This window comes from Lonchura striata, chromosome 2 (assembly GCF_046129695.1).
Source record: "Lonchura striata isolate bLonStr1 chromosome 2, bLonStr1.mat, whole genome shotgun sequence".
In the NCBI taxonomy this organism is placed as follows: Eukaryota; Metazoa; Chordata; class Aves; order Passeriformes; family Estrildidae; genus Lonchura; species Lonchura striata.
This window is the reverse complement of record NC_134604.1, coordinates 46,698,629-46,712,097: the sequence shown is the minus strand read 5'-3', so window position 1 is coordinate 46,712,097 and position 13,469 is coordinate 46,698,629.

The following is a 13,469-nucleotide window of genomic DNA, read 5'->3' as shown; positions in this document are numbered from 1 at the left end:
TATTTTTCTGTACTTACACTTGCAAAAGGTAAATGTATTATTATTATTATTGTGGAAAGTGACTGTTGCTGGGATGAGGATTTTATCATAGACATTAATTTTTCAATTCTCTCTTTTTTTCGGTTTTGTTTGTTTGGTTGGTTTTGGTTTTTGTTTTTAGCTTTTTGCTTGCTCAAGAGGAAAATCAAGACTTGATGGATCATAGAGTAGATAATTGTCAGCTAAATATGTGGTAAGCATATCAGCAATATATATGCATAGAACTTAGCATCAAATGAGAGTGCAATTTCTGTATCTGATCAAAGCATTCTCCAGTCAGCACTAATAGCATCATAATGAGGAAAGAACTGTCCAGGACTTTGAGCAGGTTCCTGCAGAAACTACATAAATACTATCAGAAAAGTATTGTGACACAGCCACTTACTGTACTAGAGGACCTCCAGAGAACAACACTTGTGTGAGAGACCCTTGCCACGCCAGTTCCTTGCTGCTTACTGGGGAGATCTTTCTCTTTCCTTTTCTTTTTTCTTATCCCTGTCTCTGACTTTCTTTCTAGCTCTCTTTCCTTCTTTTTGTTTTGGTTTTACTCAAAACTGCTTTTACCAATAAGAGTCAAAATATGACATCAGCTATACCCCCTGCAAGTATTTTTATTTGTATGTGCGTGTATGCCTGGAATTTTTTTAACAAATAAGTAAGGAGCTGTTCCCTCAACAATAATGATTATAAGTATAATTAAGGCAGGTGGGCTCCCACTTATCTCCCATACTTCCACCTTTCATGTTAAAAGACATTTACATGTAATTAATTATAAGAGGAAACCTCAAATAAAGATATCCATAATGATTAGAATGTAATCATCCTGGTGACATCTAGAAGTTTGACAGTAAAAGTGTACAGCATTGATCTGGGAAAGAATTTATGCTATTAAATAAAAAACCAAAACAAGCAGGGAGTGTCATCAGGACACATTGGAAGCACAGTCCTCTCTTCCAGTCTGCTGCTTGCTTTGCCCACCTGTGGTCTCAGGCTACAGCCTCCGTCGTTACTCAAGCTGGCTGTACAAACCTAACCAGGAACTTGAGGTCTCCAGAGGGTCATAAAGGCTCCTCTGGCAGTGTTTTGAGGTTGTCTGGAGCATGGTAGTGGGAAGGACCAGGCAGAAGCATGGAAGCATGTTTTGTCTCAAACTGGATCCAAGGCTGCATCCACAGGGGCTTTACCAGCACAGAGACATGATCATCCAAATCTACTCACCAGTTTTCAGGCTGCACCTGTGTCCTGGGTTGTAAGATAAGCTTGTATTCTATTTGCCATCTGTCGAAGCTTGGGCGGGTTTGTTATCTCTCCCAAAGACAATGGTTTGCCCCGTAGAGGCAATGGTTTGTTTATACACTATTGACTGACTCACTGCAGGGCTGGTAAATGTAACACCATCCCATTGTGAGGGGTCCCACCCAGAGGGGGAAGCCAAGCACTCTATTATTGTATAAAGGGGTAGCTTTTTGGGGGAGGAGGCAGCTCTTTTTGCGGGACTCCCAGAGAAGCAGTGCGCGCTCTCTCTTTGCGGGATTCCCAGAGAAGCAGCTCTCTCTTCGCGGGATCTCGCAGCGGAGCAGCCGGTGAGGCGGCGGCGGCGGAGCTCGGAGGCAACCCCGGCGCAGAGGAAGACCGGCCCCACTGCCACCAGATCTTCAGAGGAAAACTATACCCTTCTAAAGATCACCACTGCAGCTGCAGTTCATCAGCCACTGCAAGGGGAGCAATCGCCCCAGCAGGACTGCCACTGGCACCCTGAATCCTCAGGTTCTGGACTTTTTTCACTGGTTTTGTTTGTACCGATTGCATTTGCCTTTTTAAATTGTTTTCTAGTTTTTCTCCTAGTAAAGAATTGTTACTCCCATTCCCATATCTTTGCCTGAGAGCCTTTTAATTTAAAACTCCTAGTAATTCAGAGGGAGGGGGTTTACCTTCTCCATTGCACAGGAGGCTTTAGCCCTCCTTCACAGACTCCTGTCTTGTCGAACCAAGACAACCTGGATTACTTAGTCCTCTTATGTCAACACAATTCAAAAGAGACAGAGTCCAAAAGGACACCACAAAGATGATCAAAGGGAAGTAAAAAAGGCCTTTCCTCTTTGTGAGAATTGCTCAGTGGTAACCCAAGCATCTTCATTTTATCAACATTGTTTCCATCACTAATCCAAAGCACAGCAGCATATAAAGTACTATGAAAAACATTAGCTCCATGACAGCCGTGTTCTTTCCTAATTTCTTGGTGTCCTATATTTTATAACTGAAAAATGCACATAGAAGTCAGTAGCAAATTTTCACATCATAGAAAAGTTTTGTTGAAAAAAATTTGAGAGAATAATGTATTAGCTTAAATCTGTGTTTCATTTGCTTAGGAACTTTAATCATAAATATTAGTTTATTCTTTTGGCAATGTATGTTAGAAAAATGTTTCAAATTGTCCCTAGTGCTTTTCCTATATATTTGAGAAATTTAGGGAAAGGGGACAAAAACATTGAACATGAAATCACCAGTAAATTCATGGAACAATTGCTAACTTGCAGTACTTCAGACAGGCAGAAGGATGAAAATATTGTATGGGTTTGACAATGAAATATACTTTCAATTCAAGCTGAAAATCATTAATACCCATATAATATTTTCTTTGTGCTTATTGGAGTTACAAGTGTTTCACCTTTTCATTCCAATTCAAGAGCTGCTTGGTAAGAGTGAATCTAATGCACTCTCTCTCTTTTTTTCCCCCTTTTTTTGTCTGTTTGTTTTGTTGTTTTTGGTTTTTTTTTTTTTTTCCCCTCAGAAAACAATGTAGAAAACCTGACAACAAAAGAATTTTCAGATAATATTTTGAGTTGGAAGGGACTCTCAAGGTTCATAGAGTCCCATTCTAAAGTAAATAGTGTGTATGGGGATTGAACTCATGACCATGGCATTATTAGCATCATGCTCTGACCAACCAAGCTAAAATATCAGCATCTCAATCATATCCTTACAAGGCATGACAAAAGTATACGTTCTTACACATTTGAATTTTTTTCTTGTTCCCTCATCTTTCACTCCTGAGTATTAATGAAAAAAATTGGTTTCCATGTTACCTAACTTTTGGTATTAAAAGAAAAAATAAAGGTACTTAAATGCAGAGGATGTTTGAGACCTCTGTGTCTCTATGTGAGGCTGTGTCTGGAAGGTACAACCACAAGACCCATAGCTGCACAGGATTAGCTCCCACTTCAGGCAGCAGCTAAATTTTGGATAAGATTCCTCTAATAACCTCAACTAGCCCAGGAATTATGGTTATACAATTGAAGCCTTGTACTTGTGCACTTCATTTGCAAATTGCAAATACATTTAGGTATCTAAATATATGTACCTATTTGGTAACTAACCACTTCATCTCCTGTTAAAGTCAATAGAGGTCTAGTAAAAAATCCTTCAATACCCAGGGGCAATGACTTTCTTTCTTAAATATTCATGAAGCATCAATAACTTCTGCTAGGCAAGATACTTCACGAGAAGCGGATATTAAGTAGCAAGATGAGAAATTATTCCATTGAGATCCTGGAACAGTTGAAGAGACAACTTACCATTGCTTATAATCTACCTTTTTTAAACTGTTTTCAGTTCCCATTACCAGGAAATTAATTTTTTCCTTTCAGGACAAACATTGTTCTCATTTTGATATTCTTCAGTATCAAAAGTAAACATAATTTACCTGATAACATGGTCATGTTTGTGTCTGCAGAAATTATAGTGATTTTTTGGAGGAGTTTGAGAATATTAATAATTTTCTACTAAATTACAGATCAGAAGTGGGTTATCATCATCAGTCTCAGAACTGAAAGAAGTCTTCTGCTTCTGTGTTTACATATTCAGCTAGTGAATAGAGTTTAGCATTCCCATTTGTTCTGCGGACAGCCCACAACCTTGTACTTTTTATAGTGCTTTGTACTAAATTTTTTTACATTCTAACTGAAACTAAAAAGTATATCAAATTAAATTTGCTGCAAAACATGAAACATGCATACATTTTAATTTCTTTTTTATAACATGACAACTTGGCAAAGAACCTTGTTAGCTTTCTACTATATAATAATTACCATTCCCTAAACTTGAAGTCAGGTTGTTAACTTCCAGCTGACCAAATGTTTTTATTTAATGTTTCATGCATTCCTAGCTAGCAACCATGTTTTACTGTGATTTACTAGTATTTAAAGTGCTTAAGTGATTTAGATAGGTAATATATGAAACCTGAGGCAGAACAGGAAGACATATTCATGACATGATGATTAGTCATACCTGTAAAAATACTTTTTATGGAAGATTCAAGGCAGTTCAGCAGATAAAACCAGAGAGAATTTTCTCCAACTGTAAGGTTTTTGCATTAAAAAGTAACACACAAGGTGTGTTACAAGCCAAAATCATGCAGTTCATATTCCCATATCCCATATCCCCATCACATTTACATTAGGTGAAGGTGATGCTTCAAATGTATGAGTCTGTAATCTCTGCTTTCTTGCTGATTACAGCTCATCAAATAAATGCTCCCTTTTGTAGAAACTTCAAGACTAGAGAAAGAAAGGAAGTTTTAAAAGTAGCAAATGTAATATGTAGTTTACATTTTTTTTTTAATCTAGAACACAGAAATTACATATGGTTCTACTTGATTTTTTTTTATCTTAGATTGTTAGAATGTCATCTAAAAGGACAAAATCTTCAATGCAATTTCTGTGACCATATTTACAGGAATTGCCCTCCTAGTAAGTAAATTATCATGAGATTGTGAATATGACTCTACTTCCCATGATCCATCTATTTTCCTCTCCAGACAGCATTACTTTTAGCATAGAAAGCAACACTTCTTTCATGTTGTCTTATCTCATCCCTTTTTATGTGCCACAAAGAGAAAAAAAAGTACTTCATCTAGGCAGTGTGATGTTCTTGACACCTTTCCTAGTACCTTCAGTTTACTGATTAGTGCAGAGCTGTTCTGATTCTAGGCTGTTCCATGCATTGAACTATTTCCTATTTCCATTTGGACACTACCATATAGAATAGAACATAGAGGTATAGAGAAAAGGGCCATGTACATTTGCTTGTGATCAAGTATCAAGTTACAAACCAACATCAGCAAAAACAGATATTTAGCTATACCTCTGTCTGATTGATATATCTCTGCACAGTCTACAGCACCATGCAAAGTTAATATGTAATTTACCTCAAAGCACTGAATCTTTGCTAGGCCAACACATCACAGAGCTGCCACACAGCTGCAGTCTTGATATCTTGATGCTCTATGTGCTCAAAGGTATGAAAATCTTTAGTTACTACAAGTTACTAGTGAATCAGTCCTGCTTCAATTTGCTTTCTGATTGCTCACTTGCCAATAAAGCTCTGTGATATTCAATAAAAATATTTTTTGAGGCTAGAAATGTTATAATGTTACTGCACAAATCTTATCACAATGTAATTTACTCTTTGGTTTAAATATTTACAAAAATGTTTTACTGAAAGGAAATGTTAATTAAGAATGTGTCAGTGCAACTTGCTTATTATTTTTCTAAAAATATGGAGCTATGTCTCACATCATGCCATACTGGATGACAGTAATATTAATAATGAAAGCAACAACACATACAGAATACATGTACTGAATCCTGTCAAAAGCAAGAACTGATGCATTCTGTTTCTGATGTGAGCTTCTTATGTGGTTAAAATAAATTAGGAAGCAAGAAGATATAACAGTTACAACAAGTCCAGGCATGGAAACAAAATAGCAGACACATATCTATTTCAGTCTGAGGACTCAGTGGCTGAGGACCTTAGGTGATTGATGCTATTACTTAAAGGCCAACATGTACCCCTCCCATCTAGTAAAGGAAAAAACCTACTTTTTATTCACTTCTCATCACATTTCTCTGCTGAAGAAACAGCAGTCATACATAAAACATTATGAATGACAACCTAATTAGGCTAAGTAAATTAGAATTCTGAAACTCAGTGTATGTAGTTTTTCTGCTTCAGCCTTCCCACATGACAACATAATTGATACCACATTATAGTCAGAGTCAACTAGGCTGAAAAACTATCAATTGTGCAGCAAGAATGAAGTTTTAAAGTGTAAAGCATTTTGTCCATGTGCATGTTATTCTTTGTCCTTTCACTTTTTCCAGTTGTTCAGCTTCCACATTAGGAGTAGGCGTCTGCATTCAGAACTCCCCCCATCCCCTCCCAATGCTGTACAGAGCAGTGACACTCCTTTTCTCCTCACTCTGCCTGTGTATGTGTGCAGAGATTGCAATAGCTTTTCTGGCTATAGCACTGGTAGCTGTGCTTCATAAAAATCTCCCATAAATTCAATAGGGCCTGTGTCCTCACATGAAGGTGTATTAGCTTATATGTAACTATGTTAATATATATTTTGCTTGAATAAAGCAAGAATATCAGACTGTCATAGAGTCTGATTCTCTCTCAATGATATCTACTCTCCTTCATTTTTTTTCTTTTTCATCGTCATTTTTTTAATAGAAATATCATGCTTATTTGTAGGCATTATTTGTAGGTATGTTTATATGTAGGCAATTAAAAAGACAAACATAAAACATTATGTTCATCTCAAGTCTGGTGAAAAATCCTTGGTGATAACTTAAGCCTTCTAAGTTTTCTGTTCTCTCATTAAGAAAAGAGTAAAAATATTTAATCTGTCTTTGCTTCTCTTTATTTTCCACATTTTTCCTGTCTATATAGATTATATCACAAAAGATTGGTCTTTATTCTTTGTCAAAAAAAAAACCAGAACAATGTCGGATTGAAGTACTTATATTATCCAGAGTCTATATTACAACAAATACTGAAACACTCTGAAGAATCTCTCAGTATAACTGTAATAAATACATTACTTAAAGACAATCAGCTGAAACTTTTACCCAGTGGCAAAAATATGGTGGTGACAAGAGTCTTTCATTTCTAGAGCCTCATTGACAGTGGAGCTACATCATTGTTTTGGGAGTCATAGAATGCAAAGAGAACAATGCTTGCAAATAAGCCCAACCAGGAAAAAAAAAATACAGATGCATTTTAAGGCCCCTTGCCTTCTGCTTTTGCCATAGCCATGTATTTCTATTCTTCATGTGTAGCATCTAACATATATGTGTAGCAATAAAAATGTAATATAAAAATGAATAATAAAGAGTAATATTTTGTGAAAATGTTCCTTATTATTTGCTTTCTATGTGTTTTACACTTTCCTTATCTTTCTTGAAATGGCTTGACTTTCACTGGAATTTAAAATGTTTGATATTGCATATTCTGTATTAAATAATGGACTGACTTATGTAAAGAAGTAAATTGATTTGCTCCTGGACATTTGCTCCTTCTCCTATTCTACAGTTTTAGGTGATACCAGTCTAGTGCTAAGTGGATAATTACCCTTAATAAACATACTTTGGGAACTGTGTTAATCACAGTTAAATATTATAAAGTATAAAACCTATTTTCTTTCTACTGTTCTGATAACTTTAGAAGTCTAGATTATTAGAATTTATGCAGATTCTTTCTTCATAGAAAGAATTCATGTTTCATATTGTGAATTACCCAAACAGCACTTAGTTCTTTAAAAATTTAGTTAAAATATTTCTTAAAATAAGACACAGGTGATCACTGGAAAAATAATTTTTAAAAAAGTCAATGAAATCTATATGTCGTGGTTTGACACGTGGTTTGACACGTGGTTTGACACGTGGTTTGACACATCTATTATCATGAATATTATGAATGGGTGAAATTTTTGAGCTAAATGAGAAAGTTAAAACCCACATATCCATGCTATTTATCAAAATGCTGGTGCTATCCTGATTAATGTTTTCTGGTTTTCTTAGCTTTTATCTCTCATTCTGACATATTTTTAAACAAACTGCAATTACACACATACTTTTTTAACTGCTGGCTCTTTGCACTTCTCTATATTTCAATGCCATAGCAAGCAATAGAGAAGGTGTCCTGACAAACTGGAAAAGACAACACATGGCTGATATGTAAGTAGCATCCAGTGGGTATGTTCTTTATTTAGCAGTTCAAAAATGAGTGTGCAGACTTTCCATCTTCCACCACTCATATTTTCTTATTTTTTACAGTAAAACAGAAAAATAAAACTGCTGATATTTCTAGTACAGGCGACTGACTTGGTGCCATGTCAGCAGCACACTGCATAGAAATGCTTAAAAAAGTATCTGAAAGTACTCTGTGACCTGCAAAGATCCATCAAAAGTAGTTTTGCTCAAGTATTTTAAGTTTAGTGCAGATTTGCCTGCAGAAGGATATAGTAAAAATTATGCTGATTTCTGTCTCAAATGTAGGCTTTCAGATTATGAAACTTTTTTCTTACATTCAATTTCTTTTTTTCTCTCCTTATCTCTTTTTTACATAAATGATTTAATGGAAAGGAAAAAAAGAGGAATAATGTTGAATTTCTATAAGGGTAAAAATAGTCTAACTGGAAATTAAGCAGAAAATCATGACTGTGCATTTTTAAAGTATTCATAACTAAAAACAACAGTAAAAACATTTTTTTTTATACTTCTTTTGATGAGAAAGAAACAAAAACCCAGCCAAGATTTCATTACTTGTATTTTGTTTGAGTGTTAATAAACACCCCCAGGAAAATGAAAAATCTCTCCAATTGGAAAATTTGTTAAAGCGTAATTAAATTTCTAAGGATTTCAGATTTAGCCAGACCAAATACTCTGTATGAATCAGGGTGTCATAGAGATGAAACTAAATTATTAAGAATACATATGAGAGGATAAACTTGAGAGTAGTCTCTGCAGATGAATGGCACCAAAAAATAGACTAGAAAAAAAAATTCAAATTAACAAAAACCTTACTAGGTAGAACAAGTAAAGCAAAAACTAAGAGACAAGAGAATGACTATAAACTATGTAAATCCATACCTGCAAGAAGGAAAGATAACATTCTCATATATTACAAAAAGGATATATTACTTGAATTAGAAATGTTCTGTATGATTTTTCATGATGGCTTATATATTGTGACTAAAACACTCCTTATTTTGCACATTTTTGTGGTCAAGAAACATGAAATCAAAATAAAACAGACAATGCGTAGACTAATGAGAGGAATGCAGAGTTCTTTTTTACACAGGAGACTCAGAAGATTTTTCTTGTTTAGTCTAGCAAAAAAAAATATTGAATGGAAAGCATAAAATAAGGATGACATCTTTCTAAAAATACCTCAAGGACAGAAATATCAGAAAAGGTTAAGAGATATATAACATAGAGAAAATGTTGATGTGATAAAGTACAGACAAACTCTTCCTGAATAAATTCAGAAAATAATATTCATGAAGATGGAAACACAATCCACCTGATATGAGGTGATGGGATTTCATAACCCTGCAGATTTTCCTACAGGTAAAAGAAAGACACCAGGTAGTACTGAACTCAGAAACATGAAGATTGGAGAGGATTTTTAAGAAGGTAAGCTCCAAAAAATGATGCAAAAATCCAATAAAATCTAGAATCTAACCTGATAGGGAAATAAGTAATGAAAGACATAGATACTGGAAAAATTTTTTGGCATTGACAAATCATCACCTGATACATTAAAACCAGCATTTGAACTTCAAGACAGCTTCAGTTTGTCTAAGACATTATGGATATATATAAAAAAATTGTGGCTAAGAATTTTACATGGCATTTTTAAAGGCCACTCAGAACACAGAGTAAAATTTCTGTGTTCAATAGAGTGGAATGGGCAGTGACTGTCAGAGCCTGTCTAGGAAGACTGATACCTGCATTCCAGGCCCTCTCCAATTGTTTAAATTTGTATTTTTCACATGCAAGAGAAGTATCCTACATGCTACTGTCGCTCATTTTTCCTGAAGCCAGGCCATGATACATGAGCTCTGGTACTGAAAATAGCAAGGAATACTAATAGTCCTCTTGGCAGTGCTTCCAAAAGTCAGAAGGGAACAGGAGTACTGAAGTTTAAATACTCTACTTATATGTTAGTTGTGTTCTGTATCTAACTTCTCTCTAGGGTAAAATTCATGAACAGTCCCTGGTTGACAAATAGCTGTAACTTATAAATCAGTATAAATATAAGAGCCTTGAGACCTTAAGTTATCTTTTCAGCCTTACTATTTTTATTTTCAAGTGCAGTCTGAAAGTCTGAGATTACATCTCTCTTTTGAATTTTGTAAGATAAGTGCCAAAACTGAAAATGGTAAACTATTTTGTAATGTACTCTAGTTTCTTTGGAAAACACTTTTATTTCTTAAAGCTTTGGTAAATCACTAGCATTCCTTTTTTTTTTTTTTTTTTTTGTTTCTTTTTGTTTTGTTTGTTTGTTTTTGGTGTTTTTTAATTGATTTAAAATAAATGAGTGTGAAAATATGCATATCAAAAATTGAGTTAAAAAAAACAGTACTTTTTTTGCCACCAACTCTGTATCACCTATCTTTTTAATAAAATGACAAACGCATTACCTTGTTATCCATGTCAGAACCATTCCCTGAGGATGTTCTGTGTTGCCTGTACTTATAAATCATTACTAAACCTTTTCATTAGTTACACATCTGCTTAAGAGTGTTTACCTGGTTTATTTTCCCTAGAAATGCCATGTAGCAGTTGTTTGGCACCTTCTCCTCGTGTTTAGTTTTGCATTGCCCTCTGAATTCTGTTTAGCCTGGTAGAAGCCTGCCATGCTTTTCCTCTTACAAGATATTTCTTTTGCATGTTCTATTACATGGTCTACATCTAAAAGCTTAAATGTTGCAATTACATTGTTTCATCTGTTGTTTGAGTAAAATAACAATTCCAGAAGCCTGATGGTATGCTCCTGTTTCTGAGTCCTACACCAAACCAAAATTTACAAAATAAAGGCAGTGATGTTATTTCTATATAATAACTAGACAGAAAAACAAACAGGCAAACAAACCCACCAGAAAAACACAGGGGAGTACCTAACTGGCTTAGTTTGTATCTACAAGCAAGCTGAAGAGTTTGCCATTACTTTTTAATGTATTCTTCCAATTATTATTCTTTATAACAGTATAATTATTTAAGTTAAATATTTTGTGACTTTGCTGTGCACCTATTGTTTTAGGATTTGGTTAAGTAAACAGCCATATATTTTAAATAACTCCTTTTTTTGTTCTAAGCTTTATCATAAAATTCTGTCACAGAGTTTTTAAATTCTGTTTCTGATATACTGCATAATTTAGTCTATTATTTAAGAGGCTTTTTATATATAATTAGACTGCTGTTGCTTGGGAAGTTGTAATTTTCTTTAAACACCACAAGAGAAACAAATTATATGAATATTTATCTATTTTCAGAATGTGATTTCATTTAAAAAAGGGACATCTGGAAAATATCTGACTTTTGATCAGCTATGAGGAAAGTCTTACTAAGAAACCAAGAAAACAAAGTTACACAAAAATGAAAATCTTGTTGATCTAAACTAAATTGAGTGATAAACAAAAAAAACCATGGAAAAAACCCACATAAGATGCAATGGAAAAAATTGCAATACTTCATTGTTAGTTGCATTCAATGAGAAATGAGCAACTGATCTTAGAAGTTCTAATAAATAATCTCATTATATTAATGATTTTCCTTCTAGTAGGAAAACAAAAACATTTCATATTAATATATTCATTTGCAGATGAAAGGTATGAGAATTCTCTACTCTTATGGTCTTATTTGTGTCCTCACTCCCTGTATATGCAATTTCTGCATGTCAGTATGTTCACAGTAATAGGATTTCAAGTAGAAATAGGTGAACCTAAGGGCCTTAAGACAAATTGCTATGGAAAAATCTTAGGCTTTGTTGTTGTGTTCTTATTTGTTTAGTAGTTTTGGGGTTTTTTTGTGCTGGTCTACTTGGGTTTTTTTGGGTTTGCGATTTTTTTTTTTGGGGGGGCGGGTGTTTTTTTCCTCTCATCATATGGAAATACATAGTCGAGACAAGAATATATTCATTAAAAGGAAACAGGGTGTATTCAGAACCTGCATGGAAAAGAGACATGAAACATAAGTGAAAGATAGAAGGGAAAAATCTGTTCCTAACCCCCAACACTTCTAAATTGCAGTTTGTCTGCAGTTTCTACGGTGTAGAATGTAGAATGAACAATTAAATGTTCTTTACATTTCACCTTGTTGAAAATAAATTCATTAAGTTGACTGATCATACATAAATTGAATTCCCAGGAAGAGAAACTCAAGGTTGGGAGATTAACAGCCAGCAACTGAACACCGAGATCTACACAAGTTCTTAGCATTTATCTCCAACTTGTTTGAAATACAAAAAGTACCACCCCATCATAAGAAATTCAATCATTCTCTTAACAAAATCACAGAATCCCACCATTTTCAACTTCATTGGTATAAGTAAGTATGAGAAAAAAATTACATTGACAAAGGATTTGATTACAACACATTAAAGCTTTAGTACCAGAGGGTGGTAGCACTTCTGGCTTAATAAGCATACATATGTGACAGATAAAAAGCAGTAAGACAAGAGAACACAACATACTCCAGAAATTTATGGCTTTTATTTGAACGTTGTGTTAAGGAAATTAATTCAGATAATTCTTGAAATTCAGTTCATTTCCCTGAAAATCAAAGTCGGACTTGTGATTTCTTTCCATAATTCTCCTTGTGCAGTTACAGATTTTAAAAGAAAAAAAAATCATATATCAATTCAGTACATAAATGAAGAATATAATAGAATGGCAACTATACAAGTTTTTACAAAGAATATTGTGTATTTTCAGGGTATTCCACTAAGGTGATGTCATGAACATAAGAAACCTATAAATAGAAATAGTTCTGAAACACAAGGATTTATATAATTTTTCTTAAGTTTAAAAGAATAATTATTAAAAAATTGCTGCCCAAAGGACTAGAAATTCTAGAGAATAAAACTGAGTGCAAAGTATTGCTAGTAAAATAGGTTTATGGTGACATAAATGTATATAGTATGTGTTTTGCCATTTTTTCAGAATGAAATTAATGTCACTGTGGTGCTCCTGAGTGTTGTAGATTTTCCAAGATATAAAATATTACTTTCAATATGCTAATACAGTATACATTGGAGAACTTTTTGTCTTGAGTTCTGGGAGCATTTAATGCTTTGTGGTAGATACTGTTATTTCTTTGCTTTAGTTACTTTTAATATTGTTCAGAGAAAGAAACAAAAACTGAATTATAAAGGCTATTGTAATTTGGTTGTGAAATGAGGATTATCACCTTGATTTAGAATACTGTGTTACACTGAATACTCCATGTACTGATGTCTCAGAAGTATTTTGTCAGGGACTTAGGGAGAAGGAACAAAGTACTTAGTTCTAAATCCTTTACAAGGCTTCAGTTTGAGAGCTCCTGCTTCTTGAAAAATCTACTCTTGTGGGATTTCAGTTA